This window comes from Oryctolagus cuniculus, chromosome X (assembly GCF_051225735.1).
Source record: "Oryctolagus cuniculus isolate XC-2025 breed Fujian yellow rabbit chromosome X, ASM5122573v1, whole genome shotgun sequence".
Taxonomy (NCBI): domain Eukaryota; kingdom Metazoa; phylum Chordata; class Mammalia; order Lagomorpha; family Leporidae; genus Oryctolagus; species Oryctolagus cuniculus.
The window spans coordinates 55988419-55997667 of record NC_142888.1 but is presented as its reverse complement, the minus strand read 5'-3'; the positions used below and the strand labels follow the sequence as shown (position 1 = coordinate 55997667).

The 9249-nt window shown below is 39.4% G+C and overlaps 1 pseudogene; it reads right to left on the bottom strand.

The window, feature by feature from the left end:
- Positions 1 to 904: 904 nt before the first annotated feature.
- On the bottom strand, positions 905 to 9034 carry LOC100340022 (26S proteasome regulatory subunit 4-like; annotated as a pseudogene).
- Positions 9035 to 9249: the final 215 nt, after the last annotated feature.

Genomic DNA, 9249 nt, shown 5'->3' with positions numbered 1-9249 from the left:
AAATAATTTTTATAAATATATGTGAGCATACTTCAAAAAGTTTGTGGAAAAGTGTAATTAAAAAAATAAGCATTTTGGTTTAAAGATGTTCAAATCCATGCGTATGAGCAGATTTCCAAAATTTAACAGCAAATGTGTATTATGAAAAATCTATGCATGGATTTGAAAATTGCCCAAAATATACTTACAGATTAACTATATTTTTCTACATGAGTTTTGAAGTACCCACAAGGAAAATGGAATAAAAGAGAAAGAATTATGTGGACATAAAAGAATGGGAAATTAAATGACCATATAAAACATTCTTCCAAGGCTGAAAATTAGTGGCTTTAGCTGTATAATAGATAAGTGTAAAGGAGACAGTGCCAGTTATTTTGATAACAGTTCACAGAAGAAATTAGTCATCTATTTTCAATATTGTAAGAGAAAACTTCCATTATTATGAATACTTCAGGAAGATTTTTCTAGTATTGTGTTCTGAGGTAATGAGGTTCCTTTTTTTAAGTATATGTGCTGCCGAAGCGTGCACGATATTACTCTTTAATATGACAAAGAGTACTATCTTTGATAGTACACTGCTAAGGACACGGTATTTGGAGATAGGTGGTCTGCATTTGAATTGATTCCAAATTCTCTGTGAACACTTTGCAAGTTACTTAATAGCTCAGTGCCTCGGTTTCCCAATTTGTAGAATGAGGTTAAAAATACTACCTGTCTCATCACATTGTGAAGATTGAGTTTTTATATGTAAATTTTTTTAGAATATTCCCTGCTATATAGTGAAAACAACGTAAGGTTTTTCTTTTTTTATGGTAAAGAGCACACTTTTTTGGGATACAGCGTGAGCAGTGACCAAAGGACATCTCGCACTCAAAAAGATACATAGGATGTTTGCTCATCAAAATCAACTGGAACATGGGTTCCTCCTGGAAGCTTCCCCGTCTGCACCTCCATCAGGGGTAGGGAAAACTCCAGCCATTATCCTAAAGGCAGCTCTGGTCCACTGGAACGCCTCAGGGGTGCCTTCTTGTTTTTTATAAAGAAATTCTCTTTAGATTTTATGAAGTCTTCATTTGTTACTTTCATTCCGTGTTCTCTCAAGGCCATCAGACCAGCTTCTGTACAGATTGCCTTGATGTCAGCCCTGGAGAGGTCATCGTTCGCCATTATCAAGTTGTCCAGTGTTAACGTCAACGGCCAGCGTCATCCTGCTCCTGTGAATCTGAAAGATGCGCTTCTTAGTCTTTTCGTCACGCAGCAGGAACTCCATCTTCCTCTCAATGTGCCCTGGTCTGGTAAGTGCTGGATCCAAGGTTTCTATTTGGTTTGTGGTCATAATAACTTTCATGTCTCCTCTTGAATAAAATCCGTCCAGTTCATTCAACATTTCCAGCAATGTTTGACTTTCTCACTGTCAGAATTTGAGTCATATATTTTCCCCCAACAGCATCAATATCATCAGTAAACACAATGGATGGTGCATGTTCTTCAGCAACGTGAAACAATTCCTGTAGGAGCTTGGGTTTGTTTTGCCACTGCTTTGGTCAACAAAGTTTTGACCCTCCTGAGGGGCTTTAACCCCAGCTCTTCGTAATATTCTGGGTGGGTGAGAGGAAGCTCCACAGATTCCTTAATTTCCTGCATTTGGTTGTCCAGTTGTCTAATATCAGCATAGGTCTCCTGAGGGGCCTTTTCCACTTTCATCACTGAGACCAGAGGATCTGTGTCATCCATCAGCATTCTTATCACAGCATGCACCTTGTGGTTGAGCCGGACCAAGCAGCCTGGTTCCAGCAGATCCTTGCCCACAAAGGAAAGGATGCTGACTTAGTGTTCTGACCCCACAGATGTCAACATGATGACGTGGTTGTCATCGATGTTCTGCAGGGTTCCTACTGACATTGAGGTCCCTATTAGGTCATCCACTCCACCTTTGCTCTTTCCTCTTTCTGCTTTTCTTCTAATGATTTCATTTGTTCCTGGTTTCTAATGAATTATTCCTCCATGAGAAGATAGTCTTTAATAATTGTAGCCAGCACTGAGTGTGAGGTGTCACCAGAGCCAGTTTGATGGCAGCATCTGGTCTCTTTGTTTTCTTCTTCTTTCTCCCCACTCTGGATGGCACAGGAGGTTAATATCTCTTTTTCTTGTCCTCATACTTCTTCTTCCCACCTCTAGGACCATGACCATCACTCTGAATTTGACCTACCTTGACTCAGCCACTCAAGCCACTGCTGTCAGAGTCACAATGTAAGGTATTATTACTGCAACCAAGTATCATAACAAGCAGGAGGTTAAGTCAGTTTATGTTTCTTTAGCATGCAGGCAAAATGCCTAGTAATCTCAATTTAGGAGACAATGTAAGGCAGCAGGAACTATCTTTGTATTTTTAGTCATGACCTTTGAGTATATGTGTGTGTATGTGTATGTGTGTGTGTGTGTGTGTGTGTGAGAGAGAGAGAGAGAGAGAGAGAGAGAGAGATACAATTAATAGACTGAGAGATTTTTACCAAGGTCTACTGAAAGATAAATTTCATAAAAATAAGGCCAGCACGGCGGCTCACTAGGCTAATCCTCCACCTGCGGCGCCGGCACCCCAGGTTCTAGTCCCAGTTGGGCGCCAGATTCTGTCCCGGTTGCTCCTCTGCCGGTCCAGCTCTCTGCTGTGGCCTGGGAAGGCAGTGGAGGATGGCCCAGGTGCTTGGGACCTGCATCCCATGGGAGACCCACATGGGAAGAAGCACCTGGCTCCTGGCTTTGGATTGGCGCAGCGCCAGCCATAGCAGCCATAGCAGCCATAGTAGCCATAGCAGCCATAGCAGCCATCTGGGGGGTGAACCAACGGAAGGAAGACCTTTCTCTCTGTCTCTCTCTCACTGTATAACTCTATCTGTCAAAAAAAAATTTATGAAAATAAGGATTTTGAGTTTTGTTCATTTTGTTTTGTTATTCAGTGTAGCAGGAGCTCTAAAAACAATGCCTGACACACAGTAGATAGCCACTAAATACCTGTTGAATTAATCAATGTTACAAGCAATTCTTAGTACTATCCCAATGCCACACACCCCAGAAAAATAATATTAAATAATTCTTTTGACATTGTGGTTGAGAAACAGTAGATGAAACTTACTTAAATGAGTGAAAATAATGAATTAATAACATTTGCCCATCAACCTAAAAATCTATCCTACCCAAAGCCTTCCTGTTGTCCTTTGATATTCCAGATAGGCCATACATTCTAATATTTGGCTACTTCTCTAGGTGATGTGAATGGTGCTCTAATTTAATTAACTGAAAGAAATAAAACGGAAATTATGCAGATATCTGCCCATTGAACACAATCAGGCCTTGAATTCATAATTCCTGTATTTTTACCTAAGTATTTTTCAGAACTTGGGCATGGATCAGAATTTCCTGTAGGCCATGTTAAAATATAAATTGTTGCACTTTAGTGGGTCTTGAGTGGAGCCTGATAATTTGCATTTTTAACAAATTTCAGGGGCTTTTGCTGCTCTCATACAGAGATTCCTAAGGAGTCACTAATCTAACAGAAAAGTTTGGTGCCAGCATACACCAGGTACTGACTTGTTTGTTGAAGATACAGTGGTAAACAGCAATAAATTATATGTCCTCATGGAGCTTTAATATACTAAGGGATATAGACAAACACACAGTGTCAGGTAAGAAACATGCTATGAAGGGGGAAAAAGGATAAGGGCTTAAAAAATGTGTGGGGATGTTTTTGTAGACAGGGTAGTCAGGGAAGATCTTTGAATTGAGTAGCATCTAAGTAAACTGAATGAATGAAATTCCTTAAACCACTCCAGAATTAATCAATTTTTGTAACTTTTATTTAATAAATATAAATTTCCAAAGTACAGCTTTTGGATTACAGTAGCTTGTCCCCCCCATAACTTCCCTCTCACCCGCAACCCTCCATCTCCCGCTCCCCCTCCCATTCCATTCACATCAAGATTCATTTTCAATTCTCTTTATATACAGAAGATCAATTTAGTATATATTAAGTAAAGATTTCAACAGTTTGCACCCACACAGAAACACAAAGTGTAAAGTACTGTTTGAGTACTAGTTATAGCAGCAGATTTAATCAATTTTTTTATTATTCTAATATCACATTTCATAAATTGATGTCCATTTCAAAAATATAATTTGAATTCTTATGTGATAATTAACAGATGAAATACTATACATTTTATCTGTTCAAAGCAAAGGAAAACACATTTCCTCTATATATTTAAGATATAAATTAGATCAGTTATTTGTTCTCTGCTCCTGTATGTGGTGGCAATAATAGTTTTTATTGTATATAAATGAATGGATTCTAATAGGGTCAGACATGAGCTGCACAACAAAACCAGGATATTTTAGGCATCTACTGAATAGTTTAGGAGACTCAAAAACATCAGCTTTCCTCAAATTGTTCCTCAACATTCTTGGCAAAGGGAGACTCCTGGATTCTCCAAAGGGGTGAATGGACTCTGGTCCACTATACTGTGTTGAAATGTCATTTTCCCCTGGCCCCAAGATGGCTCTCTATGCCTAGATGTTTCTTCTTTGTGCCTCAGTTTTATTGATTATTTGAGTCAGCCCTCATTTATGATTTCTCAATCATGTGGTGTGCAATCCAATGCTTCAGTTCTACCTTCTTAAAATAAGCATAGGTAAATATGTGTGATTTACTAAGTATGCCACTGAGAAACATTTGTGTACGTCACAAGGGGCAGGATTCCACTCTGTTGTCCTGTATAAGTTATTTATTTCTTTTTTAAAAAGATTTATTTATTTGTTTATTTGAAAATCAGAGTTACACAGAGAGAGGAGAGGCAGAGAGAGATAAAGAGAGAGGTCTTCCATCTGATGGTTCACTCCCCAATTGGCCGCAACAGCCGGAGCTGCGCTGATCTGAAGCCAGGAGCCAGGAACTTCTTCCAGGTCTCCCACGCAGGTGCAGGGGCAGAAGGACTTGGGCCATCTTCTACTGCTTTCCCAGCCCATTGCAGAGAGCTGGATCAGAAGAGGAGCAGCCAGGACTAGAACTGGCACCCATATGGGATGCCGGCACTGCAGGAGGCAGCTTTACCCATTACGCCACAGCGCCAGCCCCATAAGTTATTTATTTCATCTAAGCCTATTCTTAAGTTTCAGAAATGAAGGTAAAGAGCTAGAAGATATTCTTTAAAATATACAGTTTCTTTGAGTAAGAGGATCCATGTATTTACTTATCTTCCCACAATCTGTATTGTGATTTGCTTCTGGATTGAACAATCTGCATGTAGGAATCAACCACATCTACACATAGACAAGGTAAGAGTGAACATTTTGATAGTTTTTCTCCACAGTCCTTTTCCCAAATGTCATCTTTTATCTTGATAAAAATAGGGGACCTTAATGAATTATCCAATACAAGCTCTGTTCCACGAATCTGCCCATCTAACATGCTTTTCTTTAGATCATTTCCTTTTATCATCAACCTACAGCCTTTTCTTTAGCTTTCTTCCCTTCTTGCCTTACCCAGTATTCACATGCAAGCAAATGTGCCTTTTCTCTGTTGGACTCCAGCTTTGTCTAGATTTCTCTTATATTTTCTGTTACTGAGACATTTGTTTTTTGCTCATTATACCATACAAATCCAAAAAAAAAAAATCTTGCCTCGGTTGTTATTTGTCAGTGTTCTGCTTAGCTTACCAATTATTTCCTTATTTTTATGACTGATATTTTAAAATGCAACTATCTGGAGTGTTAAGATCCATATCAAGCAGTTTTTTAAACCATGTAATCATTTGAAAGAGAAATCCATTTGTCTTCTTATGTAGCTAACAAAAAGAAAAACATGTTTAAAAATAACTTCTAAAAGGTACTTGTTAGAACTAGTTGTTAGGTGCAATTGACTGAGACTTAAAATTCATTATTTTTCATTCTGGCTATTTCTTACATCAGTTTTCTGAAGCTTGGTAGTAACCCTGTTTCACAATTTTTAAACAAAAAACAGTTTCCTCAATTTCCCTTAATAATCTGAATTTCAGGAATTTGTTTAATTTTCTTTGCTGTTCCTTTATAATAACACATGTGTCTAAATTCTGTCAGCTCCAAAATTTTGTGCAGTTTGACAGTTACTCAGGCCGGGAAGACATTATGCAAAAATAAGTTTTTGCCTAAATGAGAAGAGCAGTTCTGCAGGATATTTCATGAAGTTAGACAATAACTTATGTTGCGGATCAAGTATGCAGATATATGAAAATATGAGACTAAAAATTTACATTCATATGTCTTCCATGTACTTCCATATTAAGTTGTTCACTGCCTAAGTAGAGGAGACATTATATGTGTACATACAGATAAAATTAATTTAGAAAAATATGTGTTTCACATTCTAAAATACCACCTGGGAACACATGAATATAGACAGAAAAAAAGATCTTTGTTAAAGATTTTCTTAGCCGGCACTGCGGCTCACTTGGCTAATCCTCTAATCCTCTGCCTGCATCTCCGTCATTCCGGGTTCTAGTCCCGGTTGGGGTGCTGTTTCTGTCCCGGTTGCTCCTCTTCCAGTCCAGCTCTCTGCTGTGGCCTGGGAAGGCAGTGGAGGATGGCCCAAGTCCTTGGGCCCTGCACCTGCATGGGAGACCAGGAGGAAGCACCTGGCTCCTGGCTTCGGATCCACGCTGTTCGCCTGCCATAGCGGCCACTTGGGGGTGAATCAACAGAAAAGGAAGACCTTTCTCTCTGTCTCTCTCTCTAACTCTGCCTGTCAGAAAGAAAGAAAGAAAGAAAGAAAGAAAGAAAGAAAGAAAGAAAGAAAGAAGGAAGGAAGGAAGGAAGGAAGGAAGGAAGGAAGGAAGGAAGGAAAGAAAGAAAGAAAGAAAGAAAGAAAGAAAGAAAGAAAGAAAGAAAGAAAGAAAGAAAGATTGATTTTCTTGTGAGTGTTCAGCTTAGTGGTTAAGCTCATATCCCATGGAGAACCTGAGTTTGATTCCTAACTCCACCTCCTGACTCCTGCTTCTGCTAGCACAAAGGAAATGTTGAAGGCTCAAGCGTTTGGGTTTCTGTCATTCATGTGAAAGACCCGGATTGAGTTCCCAGCTCCTGGCTTTGGCCCAAGCTCAGCCCTGGCCGTTAAGAGTACTGGGGCAATGAACCAGTGGATGGGAGTTTTCTCTCTCTCAAGTAAATAAACCTTTAAAAAACAAACAAACGATTTTCTGGCCTTTTAATGGTGCCTGATGCCAGGATTACAGAATCCTTGGTTCATGCTTTTTGTTTATATGACTGAGCAAAGGACATTACTTCAATACTCCATGTGTATATAAGATACCCAGGTATATGTTGGAGGGAGTAGGGTAGGATGAGGCAAGACTACTCATGATTAAAAAGGTAGCTATCATCTAATCCAAACAATATTTTGACACAAACATTGACTAAAATTTAAGTATAAGCCAAATCTTTGCAGGATGGAATATCTTGAGTCAGGGGAGGGTGTTGTAGTGAAGCAGAGTAAGCCTCCACTTGGGGTGTCAGCTTCTACTATGCGAGTGCCTCCTTTGAGTCTTGGCTACTCCATTCTTTTGATACAGCTTCATGCTAATGGACATGGGAGGCAGCAGATGATGGTCCAAGTGCCACCATTGTGGGAGACCCAGATGGAGTTTCTAGCACTTAACTTCAGCTTGGCCTGGTACATGCTGTTCTGAACATTTGGGTTTTGGGGAGTGAACCAATGTTTATGAAAAATCAATATATCTCTGTCTCTCTCCCCCTCTCTCTGTCTCCCCTACCCCCCGACACTGATCCATTCAGGTAGATAAAAATAAATAAATCCACAATTTTAAAAATGCATTGCGTCAGGGGCTGGTGTTGTGGCATAGCCAGTAAAGCCTCTGCCTGCGACACTGGCATCCCATATAGGTGCCTGTTCGTGCCCCAGCTGCCCCACTTCCAAACCAGCAATCTGCTAATGGCCTGGGAAAAGCAGCAGAAGATTGCCCAAATGTTTGGGGCCCTGCACCCACATGGGAGACCAGGATAAAGTTCCTGGCTCCTGGCTTTGGCCTGGCCCAAATTCTGGCCATCATGGCCATCTGTGGTGTGAACAAGAGGATGGAAGTTTCTCTCTCTCTCTCTCCAACTCTTTCAAATAAATAAATAAGTCTTTTTTAAAAATGCATGAGTCACATGGGGTAGAAATCATTAATTCATTCAGTTAATAATTATAGAGTACCCACTGTGCACTAATTGCTGTGTTTGGTATAGTTGATACAATTATAACCAAATTTAATCTCTGACTTCAAGGAATTTTTGGCCTGGTAGAGGAAATAGAAAAGCATATGTGGCATTAAAATATAAGATGAACAGTATAGATAGATGTCATTAGCGAAATAAAGTTGGTTATAGAATCAGAGGACAAGGGCTGGCATTGTGTCATGACAGGTAAAGCCACAGTTTGCAATGCCAACCTTCCTTTTGGGGGCCAATTTGAGTCCTGGCTGCTCTGCTTCTGATCCAGTTCCCCGCTAATGCACCTGGGAAAGCACCGGAAGATGGTCTATGTGTTTGGGCCCCTGTAACTCACATGGGAGACCTGGATGGAATTATAGGCTCCTGGCTTCAGCCTGGCCCGGCCCTGGGACATTGAAGCTATCTGGGGAATGAACCTGCAGATAGAAGATCTCTTTTTAGTCTCTCCATTTCTCTATGTGTCACTCTTCCATTCAAAAAACTGTTTTAAAAATTCAGAGGAGAATCATTTAACTCAAAATGGAGACTAAGTGGTTCATGTCTCAGCTAAGATAAAAAGCACAGATAAAATCTAAAAATTGAATAGGAGTTCCTCCATAGAAAGATGAAAGATAGAGGAGGGATTTCAATAGTAGATTTTACTAAATAAGTCTTATAAAATGGATAAAGGAACTAGCAAGTAAATGGAGGACAACACATGAAATACACACACAAATAAATAAAATTCATTTTATATTTTGTTTTCTTGGCATAATATTTTATACTGGTCTCTAACCTTCATTTCCAACCTCTACTGTAATCCTTCCAATCCTAAACTTTGTCAATGTAGACAGTATTTTCATCAGAAAACAATTCTTAAGTAGTTTTTTTTTGTTATTATGTCTTTGTGTTAATTTGAGGGGCCTGAGATTTTTAAACTATTTAAGCTCTTTGTAGCATAAACTTCTCAAAAATTAAAAAAAACTCACATTCCAAAACAGAATATTTTAGGTCATA